The sequence below is a fragment of the Felis catus genome, chromosome A1, assembly GCF_018350175.1.
Source record: "Felis catus isolate Fca126 chromosome A1, F.catus_Fca126_mat1.0, whole genome shotgun sequence".
Classification (NCBI taxonomy): domain Eukaryota; kingdom Metazoa; phylum Chordata; class Mammalia; order Carnivora; family Felidae; genus Felis; species Felis catus.
Genome location: NC_058368.1, coordinates 37485795 through 37496919, shown reverse-complemented (window position 1 = coordinate 37496919; position 11125 = coordinate 37485795). Strand labels below are relative to the sequence as shown.

At 36.4% G+C, this 11125-nt stretch overlaps 1 long non-coding RNA gene across 1 annotated transcript; it reads left to right on the top strand.

Moving 5' to 3' along the window:
• The first annotated feature begins 200 nt into the window (after nt 1-200).
• Nucleotides 201-10709, top strand: LOC109492573. The gene is made up of 2 exons (XR_002146488.3): nt 201-469; nt 10257-10709. It is a non-coding gene; the product is annotated as an uncharacterized LOC109492573 (long non-coding RNA).
• The last annotated feature ends 416 nt before the right edge of the window (nt 10710-11125 follow it).

The window sequence follows — 11125 nt, the reverse complement described above, 5'->3', positions numbered from 1 at the left end:
TTCGTCCCGAAATTTAGTAGATGTTCTCGAATAAATAAATGTTTCCACATGTGCTGCATGCCCGTAGGACGATTTCCAGAGACTTTAGATAATTGTTTAATTTTCATCAGTCATGGCTGCCTGGGGAAAGAGTCCACGGAGTCCTCACAATGCCTTTTGGGAAACTGTTCATCTGTAAGCTTTCTTTCATGACTCTCTTTCTTTCCTCAACATTGACTGTATTCACCTACACTGACAAATGTAGCATGTTGTGTTGTGACTTTTTTGCATTTTTCCATTTTATGATTACACCATGATTATTTTTTCCCTGATCTAATACTGATGGGGCTTTACAATATAATAAATGTTCCTATGAATATTATTGCCAATGTCTCTTCAGGAACAACTGATGAGGTTTTGGGGTGATGGTGTGGAGGTCTGGAGCCGACGACGAAGAAAGAATTCTTGAAGACATCTTTGATGCAAAAAGGTGATCTCAGGGACAGGGCCGTGGGCAGAAAGAGCTGCACTGGGGTTGTGAAGAGTGGCTAGTTCTATACTAAGAAGTTGGGGAGGAAAAGTCTAAAGGGAGGCCTCCAGAGGGACTTTCATCTGCTAAAGAGGACTCCTAAGCTGCCCAAGGCCTTGGTATTGTCAAACTAAGATTGTTTTCCCTCTAGTAAGACATTAACATTAGGACGCTAGGGGGGTCCTGGAGAACTCTGTATTTGTCTCAAGTATTTGGCTGCAGGTTATGAGGAAATTTAATTTTACCTGCCATTTCCTTCTTGCCTTTGTTTCCCATATCACTGAGGAGTGATGTTGAGGCTCCAGGAAACTGAGTCTATAAGTTTCTGGAGAGTAGGCTATAGATCGCCTTTTTCTTGTAATTTACTAAGATATTTGCAAACTGATGGAGACCCATGTCCTGTATGACTGTGATCTCTATCAGTTAGTCATTTTTTTCTTTCCTTTCCATTGTCCTTGGGCAGCCAAGAGTGCCTGAAGGATATAACACACATCCCACCTGGGGGGAGGGGGTGTGTGCTAGCTTGCACTCTGTCCTTAGCCTGCCCCATGCTCGCTCATCACAACTAGGAGACTTTCTCTAGGTTACATGCCCAGGATAGCAATAGGCAGATTTTATGAGACTAACCAACTGTTATTACCTAAAGCCAAATTCTTTTCAAAATAGACTTTCACTGGCATGTTCAAGAGAGTTCAGGGTGGCTCCCTAACCTTGACATAATTTAGTATTGTAAGCCATTTGTGATTTTTGTCTATATCATTTAGGTTTCATTTACTGACTATTAGTGAAACTAAATGTTTTTTGTTTCACGGCCATGTAGATTTCCCACTTGGTAAAGTGTTTGTAGAACATTTGTTTGCCTATTTTTTATGTTGGGTTATGAGAATTGCTTTAATACTCTGGAAACCCCTGGTACTTAGACTGACGTTGAAACACAGTTCTTGAAAAATTTTCAAATCTTTATAAGTTTTGGCTGCCCATTTCATTTAGAATGTGTACATTGATGACTAGAACATCTTAAGCTTATGTAATTGGATCTGTCATTTTCCTATAAGGGTTTATGTCCTATCCACAGTGTTCTTGCATTCATCACCACAGGTAGCACTTTGCCCATTGTACTCATCAAATGCAGAGCATCAAACTTAGGATTCTTCCATTTTTCCCCACAGGCTTTTCACCATGTCACCTTTCCATTCTTCATCACAGGCAGTGATTCATCTATAGCACTTTCAATTTATTTCCAAAGACACCTCTTTCCCTGCAGTGCTCTGGCACTTGTTACGACAAGCTCCATCTGTAATGGTTTCCCACTGCTCACATCAGGCTCTGCTCCTTCCACAGGCTCTTCATTCTTCACGACTGGCACCGCTCCATCTGCAGTGCTTTTTCATTCTGCATCCTGGTTAGTGTTTTGTCCTTAGTGTTCTTTCTTCCATTGCCGTCTATAGTGTCTTTTGATTCTTCACCAAAGGCTGGGTTTCATTCCTGGTGCTTATGCTCTGTGGTCGGTCCTTCATTCATAGTGCTTCCCCATTCTCTACCTTGGGCAATTGTTCCTCTGTAGTGGTTGTCTATATTTCTTCACAAGCAATGTTTTTGTTTGTTTGTTTTTTTGTTGTTGCTGTTGTTGTACTCTTCCAATCTTCACCAAGCACTACTTCATGTACAAAACTCTTTTTCCAAGTCCACAAATGTACCGAGTTTTCTTCTCATTCAGGGTCTATCTGCTATTTTCTCAGCTTCTCTGCTTCATTATTGCATTATACAATTCCTTTGGTTTCAAATGTAATGAGCCTTCCTATGAAAGTCCATTTTGGCCCCACGATGTAAATTTCATCATCCCTTTATATTCTCCCTTGTTATTCTATATTATTTTTATAAAACCTTATGTTTGCCTTGTTCTTATATCATTTCATGTTTTCGAAGTTAAACTATGTGTTTCATGTGAACATTGGCCAGGCCAGTACATTTTTTTTTTCTAATGTTGAACACAGTGCCAGGTTACAGACAATGAGTAATATTATTTTTTTTTTAGAAATGGGTGGGTAAATGAGGGAATAAATAAGTATTAATTATTTCAAGCATGTTTCTATATTTAGCTTTTGCTTAAGCAGGGCAAGAACTTTTAGTGATTTGAGCTTATACTACTTAAATGTATTTTCACCTGCCAATCTTTTGATATAGAGGTTAAGTCCTTTTTGTTGATAACTAGTTGCATTCCTTATCTTTTTTTTACCTGACTTATGATTTCCCACTTTCTTCTAAGAAACATCTATATAAATTGAACACATTTTCCTAGAAGTCTGAGAATTATTCTAAAATTTACAAGGTATTTTACCATTTACAGTTATCCACACTGAATTTTAAATGATTTCAATTGCCTTGTTTGTATTCTAATCATCACCTTCATCACAAATCTTATGTGTACCGAATATTTAATTAATTTATGTAACACTATAATAAATTCAGTTGCATGAACTCAGTTGGGAATAAACAAGATAGACGTTAGTAAGCATTCAACTCAATGAGTTGAAAAAGTAGTGTATGAGTACAGCAGAGTACTATCACCAGCCCATGTACATGTAAATCATGTTTTGGGAATCAGTAGTTTTTGCAGACTGTGAAGAATAAGAGTTAATCTAGTAATTCAGTTAACTGCATATCAGCTCGTAGACTTCTACTGTTATTTTATTCAGTAGGCTATGGAGACATTTCAAAGTTAAAAGATATAGGGCAGTTAAAAGATACCATAAGCAGTTATATAAATGTATCAGCCTTTAGTAGATTCTATTCTGATTTTTTTCAGTGCTTATAGGGTAACAGTACATTAACAGTAGAGAACTATCACTATCTGAAGTTTTTGTGATTTTAGCTAAAATGCTATCCATATTATTAAAATGTATGGCTTCATTATAAAATGTGAACTGTTTCCATTGGAACAAAATTATCTTTAAAAATAAGAGTTCCTACATAAGTGATCAGGGTTACACATCACCATCAATAAGTCATGTTGATATCATATACCTCCTGAAAAGATGCGATAAGAAGGGCACATCAGCTTGGGGGTGTTCTTATCCAAAATACATAACCTCATCTAATCATGACAAAACAGCAGATTGGTGGCCATCTGAAAATATATCTGACCAGTGCTCTTCAAAAAGTGTCCAAGTCATGAAGCACAAGAAAAAACCTGAAAAAACAGTCAGCTTGTAGGAGATGAGTCATGACAACTAAATGCAACAATAGTATCATGGATTGGATCCTAAAATAGAAAAACGACATTGAAAGAAACTGGTGAAGTCTGAGAAAAGTCTATAATTTCCTTTATAGTACTGTACCAATGTTAACATCTAAATTTCAATAAATGTACCATGGTTGTGTAAGGTGTTAACATTAGGAGATAGTAGGTGAAGGATGTATGGGATTCCTCTGTACTATCTATGCAATTCTTCTGTAAATACAAAAGTATTTCAAAATAGGAAAGTCTAAGGATTTTTCCTTCTGTAAAGGTTTTATAATATGTAGCTCTTCACCAAATGTCCATTGATGGATGAATGGATAAAGAAGATGTCATATATATGTATATATATATATATACATACACACACACACACACACACAATGGAGTATTACTCAGCAATCAAAAAGAATGAAATCTTGCCATTTGCAACTACGTGGATGGAACTAGAGGCTATTATGCTAAGCAAAATTAGTCAGAGAAAGATAAATATCATAGGACTTCACTCATATGAGGACTTTAGGACACAGAACAGATGAACACATGGAAGGGAAGCAAAAATAATATAAAAACTGGGAGGACAAAAACATAAGAGACTCTTAAAGATGGAGAACAAACAGAGGGTTACTGGAGGAGTTGTGGGAGGAGGGATGAGCTAAATGGGTAAGGAGCATTAAGGAATCTACTCCTGAAATCATTGTTGCACTATATGCTAACTTGGATGTACGTTAAAATAAATAAATAAAATAAAATAAAATAAAATAAAATATAACATGTAGCTCTTCACGTGTCCCTAGAATTGACAATTACTTGAAGAGATCAAAGTCCAATCCATGTCATGTGTGCTATTGCCTCAGAGTACCATTATTTTTTTTATTTTTTATTTTATTTATTTATTTATTTTTTTCAACGTTTATTTATTTTTGGGACAGAGAGAGACAGAGCATGAATGGGGGAGGGGCAGAGAGAGAGGGAGACACAGAATCAGAAACAGGCTCCAGGCTCTGAGCCATCACCCAGAGCCTGACGCGGGGCTCGAACTCCCGGACCGTGAGATCGTGACCTGGCTGAAGTCGGACGCTTAACCGACTGCGCCACCCAGGCGCCCCTGGAGTACCATTATTTATACCATCTCTCATTGCTAAGGATGCCTATCAGGGAAAACGACAAATCGAGGTTCTTCAAACCTACTTCTGGTTAACTATGAATAAGTCATAGAAGTTCCAGTTTTATTATGGCTCTGATCTAATTTTTCTAAAATTATTTTACCCAGGTTGGGGGTGCCTGTGTGGCTCAGTCGGTTGAGCGTCCAATTTTGGCTCCGGTCATGATCTCACGGTCCATGAGTTCCAGCCCCACATCGGGCTCTGTGCTGACAGCTCAGAGACTGCTTGAGATTCTGTGTCTCCCTCTCTGTCCCTCCCTTGCTTGCACTCTGTCTCTCTCTCTCTCTCTCTCTCTCTCTCTCTCTCTCTCTCTCTCTCAAAAAATAAACATTAAAAAAAAAGTTTAAAATTATTTTACCCAGGTTAGCCTTCTGCCATCTGAAGATCATTTATTTTCTAAAACCTGTGGCCAAAGTTAGACATGTATGTATTCTAATGCTGAAGGGAACACCCATGGAGGGGAATAGCCTGGTTCATCTGGTTTGTTTCATGTTTTATCACACCATATAGCACCCAGCTTGATGAAGGAGTTGGACTCCAGCATACTGAACAAAAACCTTGCTCTGAACTTGTTGGCTCATTTAAACTTGTGAGACATCTTACACTGTCTCCCAACTTTGAAATGTATATTGCACTATCATTTGGAAAGACTTGTTAAATGTTCAAATAAACTGACCCTGAGATCCCACATCCTGGCATACAAATAATAGCAAACTGGTAATTATAAGCTATATTCAAGAAGAAGCCATCACAATCTTGTCAGTAAGTTAAAAATATTGAAACAGCCTACACATCCAAAGGAAGAGTAATGGTTTAGTTAATTAGGTATAGATATATAATTAAATAACATACAAACATTAAAAAAACACTAATATAGACTGTAATTTTATATTTTTGACATGTAAAATAAAAAGATAAATTACCACCTCAACTCTCAGAAACTACAAAATAAAAATTAAAGCAAAATTAAGTAATGTTAAGTAAAGGACAGCCTTGCTACTGCTTTATTTGATTTAAAACTTAATTCACAGAGTTTGGCTCCCATTATTGTAAAAATCTGAATTAATTTTGAACTCAACTTGAAAAATTGCCATGATAAGTCCACACATAAAACATTTTCTTATACTTTAATTCTAAATATGAAGAAATTTTTGCATGTTGTTAGATTCATTTCTATTTTTTTATATATAGCCTTTATGAAAAGTAATGTCCCTACATCATTCAGATACACTGAAGAAACATAAATATGTTTATTTACTATATAGGCAACAAATAGTTATCTATAGAAAATGAAAGGTTGAAATGTCTGATTTAGGTCTATTCAGCCATCAACCAATCTAATTTATTATTAGATCTTTTTAAAATTTATTTTAAAGTGAGAAAAAGAGAGACATGAGGGGAGGAGAGGGGCAGAAGCAGAGGGGGAGAGAGAGAATCTTAAGCAGCCCCCATGCTGAGTGTGGAACTCGACACACGGCTCTCTCCCACAACCCTGGGATCAAGACCTGAGCCAAAATCAAGAGTCAGTGGCTCAACCAACTGAGCCACCCAGGTGCCCCTATTATTAGATTTTTTAAGTTATCTTTTTTCTACCTGGATTCTGGGCAAAGTGTGTGTTTCTATTTTTAATTTTACTCCCCAAGATAAATCATTTGATTTGGTTCTGTGTTATTACCAACAGATCAATTTACTTTAGAGGACTTTGTATGAGATATTCTGGTTAAGGTGAAGATAATTTGTTACCATGGAAGCACAGAAGTAAAAACAGCACCTGATGAGCTGGTACACTTACCCATCATCTGAGAGAGATATATTTCAAACAAAGTAGCATTAGACTCAGAGATTTCCCTTCATTATTTAAACCCCACTAGTTGAAAGATAGTTGCTCTTTGCTTCTCAAACAATAATGCAGTTGAAAGTTTAGATAAAATAAAACATACAACTACTGCTAATATACAAGAGGCTACAACCTGGCACATTTCAACAATGATATATATGTACTGAGGAAAACATCCACACTCACTACCACACCTTTAAAATATTCATGATTTAATAATTGTTTATTAAAAAGTTCACAATAAATATTAGTGAAATATTTCAATCTAATATGAATTTCCCACTAGCTACAGTTTTAATTTAGTTTTCCACAAGAGTGACTGTTGCACCAGGTAACATCATATGATTTTTAGGGATCACTAAATCATAGATGATTTTCATGACTTATTTAAAAACATATAACATAAAAATTTCACAAAGCCCTGTAATACATTATTAGTCTTTTGAAGTTAGGAGACCATTAAACTTTGAACCTATTCACTACTCTACATTAGGTAGTAAACTAATTAGGACCCATTTATTTTATTTTATTTTTTTAATTTTTTTTTTCCAACGTTTATTTATTTTTGGGACAGAGAGAGACAGAGCATGAACGGGGGAGGGGCAGAGAGAGAGGAGGGGCAGAGAGAGAGGGAGACACAGAATCGGAAACAGGCTCCAGGCTCTGAGCCATCAGCCCAGAGTCTGACGTGGGGCTCGAACTCACGGACCGCGAGATCGTGACCTGGCTGAAGTCGGACGCTTAACCGACTGCGCCACCCAGGCGCCCCTAGGACCCATTTATTAATCACCAACTTATGTCTATCAATAAGGACAAGTAGCAAAATAATTACTGTAAAAAACAAACAGCACCTTATGAGAAAAACTGATTTTCATGTCTAAATATCAAAGTACCCAGGAATGAAATGTCCTACTCTTATTTAAAAGAAGAAGAAGAAGAAGAAGGAGAAAAAGAAGAAGAAGAAGAAGAAGAAGAAGAAGAAGAAGAAGAAGAAGAAGAAGAAGAAATATTTCCTAGGTTTTTTGTCACAATTTTCTCAGTCATTTATAATTCCTTAATCAGTTTTGTATTCTATTTATATTTTGTTTTCAATTTCCATTCTTTCCATTCATAAAGGCATTATGAACATTCTTTTTAAATTCAGAGCTGGATATTTAAATTTACTCTGGTGAACAAATTTCCTGAAGAATTCATCTAGGCATACATAGAAAATTAAATATATCCCCTGGGTGGCTCAGTAGGTTAAATGTCTGACTTTTGATTTAAGCTCAGGTCATGATCTCACATTTCATGAGATCAAGCCCCATGTCATTGGGCTCTGTACTGGGAACATGGAGCCTGCCTGCGATTCTCTCTCTCTCTCTCTCTCTCTCTCTCTGCTCCTCCCCTAGTCTCTCTCAAAATAAATAAAAACTTTAAAAAAATAAAAATTAAAAAAATTAAACATATTAGGTATTTATAAAAGTTAGAGACTTTTAATTAAGTTTAAGAAATGTTTTTAAATCCTATTTTGACCTTCAAATTTACACCTGATTTTAGGAACAATTGCCAGTGATGTTTACTTTATTCTTTTATTCACTATAATCACCTGTAGTGGGGGGGGGGTGTCACATTAGTTTCTTTAAACTTTTGAAAATATCTGTTACTTAATCTTTTCAAGCATTAGCAGTGTCTTAAACGTTATTATTGATTTCTTCTGTCCCTGCATGACTATCCTGCACTGTGAACCATACAAAATTCCTCAAAAAAATATTTTTTCACCCAAGTGACTAACAAATGACTCACTGTCACAGAACCTACAGGGCCTGGGCAGAGTCATCTAGCTGATACACTACGTGGGATAAAAGTGAACATACTGAATTCTCTTAATGGGTGTAATGGTTATTTTCCCAATAACTATTTGGATGAATTCCTAAGGATGAAAATGGGGACACGCACTTTGAAATATTATTTATTCATTTATTTAATGTTCGTTTGTTTGTTTCTAATTTTTGAGAGAGAGAAATAGAGAGCAAGAGTGGGAGACAGAGAATTGCAAGCAGGCTCCACACTGTCAGTGCAGGGCCCACCCGTGGGACTCAAACTCACAAACCGCGAGATCATGACGTGAGCCAAAATTAAGTCGGCTGCTTAACTGACAGAGCCACCCAGGTGCCCCTGAAATAGACAGGATTTATAGTGGACAGCCTAAAATTTGGGAAACTGGGGAGATAAGGAGAATGTTACTGATCTTTTATGAAATAATAAATAGTTGCCTTCTGCGAGGTTCTGTCAGCTCTACAGACAGCAGCTTTAGCAAATCTGTTTGGTTTTTTTCATTCTCATAAAGAAACACCTAGCATTATTTGATATTCCAACTTCTGATACTAAATCTCTACTTTCTCATACTTCCTTGGGAAATTCTGATGCTAAATCTCTACTTTCTCCTATTTCCTTGGGAAATTCTGGAGAAAATGGGGGGGAAAAATGCTACTCTCCAAAGAATACGGGAAAATAAAAAAAGTAGAGAGACAGTGAGGCATTTGGGAGAAGGTAGGTAAGAAAGAAGATTGCAGGGAAGAGATGGACTAGAGCAGAAAAATAGTGATCTTGCTAATACGGGATATATACTTGCTTTATTACCAGGACAACCTTTGGTCTAAATTACTATACCCATTCAGGAAACGGAAGTTGTGAGATCACCATCGCCATCAACCAGTTTAATTACTATATACAGATGAACTACTCTGCAAGCATTTTTCTGTTCATTTGCAAGAAATTACCATGAATTTTTGCCATGTGTCTCTGTGTCAGAACTACTTAGAGTGTTTTAAAATTTAACAATTAAAAATACTTTTTAATTCATAACGTGAAGAAGGTTTAGCAAAACTTATGAATTTTTAAAACCTTGACACTGTAATTAGGTCCCTAATGTGACTGCATATCTGCATTTATAGCATCTGAATTTATAACATATCTGTATTTCTAACAGGGTCCATTGGTGATCCTTCTGCGACAAGATCACCAAATATTTTCTTTACGTACTTAACACCGGTATGTTCTATGAAAAGTTGATTTATTTTATATAAGAGCATAACCACTCTGTAGAACTAGACACTTTTCCGTGCTAACGTATCATTACATAAATCTCATTGAATCTGTCTTGTACTACAGGTAATTCTGGGCCTACTATAAACTTTTATTCATGTGGATACAATCTATTTGCTCTTTCATTTTTCTAAACTACAACTGAATATTTCCTTTATAATTTGAAAGGTAGGGCTTTGATGGTATTTATTTTAGTTTTATAATTCAACTCCCTGAGGGTATTATACAGGGAACTGGGAAAATGAATACTTATAACCTGGGAATATGTGTATGTGAATTTATTTCTGTACCTCATGCCAAGTCTACTATGTAAATGTCAGTTTGTTCCCTGCTTTTGGGTGAGTAAGTCACTTTGATTAGAAGTCAAGCTAAAATAAATCCTTCAACTCACAGGCCTTGTTTTTTTCTTTTTGTTTCTAGGTCAATGCTTATTTTTCTGCAGGTACTCACCTCCGCTCTGAGCTGCCAAACAGGCTTGTCTCCAGGATTCATCTCTACTAATTAAGAAGCGGAGTCCGAGGAAAAAAAAATAGGCCCCGCCCCCACCAGTTCCTCCTCCAGCCTCTTCAATCCTGATGATTGCCCCTTTGCAAACACTTCGAGTTGCAATCCAGGGAATCCTGTAAAATATCTTCCACTCATTTGCTAAAGCTGAAAGTATGTTCATATATCAAATCCCTGGAGATGTCCTGTCTTTCTCTCTTTTGTTCAAACTATACTTTATTTTGTGAATATGGTACAGAGCTTGTTAAATGGTGATCAGATCATTCTCTAGTTGGACTTTAAAAGACTTTTCCTTTGATAGATGCACATGCACTTCCTCTGCCAATTCTCTCAGAAGCTTTCTCTTACATTAAAGAAGATGCTAACGTTAAAGAAGAGTTGGTGTCTGTTAAGACTGCACCACTTGGATTAAATTATTCTGTGTTTTCAGTCTGTTTTACATATGGTTGTACACGAGACTCCATGTGCGCAAAAATAGCCAGCATTATTAAACAAGACACGTGAAATGAGAACAGGTAAAATGATGCAAATGGCAGAAAACTATTCGGGGAGTTATGATGAATCTAAACCAAAAATATACATCCAAATATTACATTACTACTGTCAGGGGCAACAGAGACGAAAACGAAATTTACAGGTAGTTCCGTATTACATTGAGTATCAGGACTATTCAGATTTTGAAGAGTTCATGAGAAATTGCAAATTAGAAAAAGGGATAAGCTTTTCTTCTACCCCATACCTCTGAAAAATAGTTTATATTTCTTTCATGAGAAAATGCCCCTAGA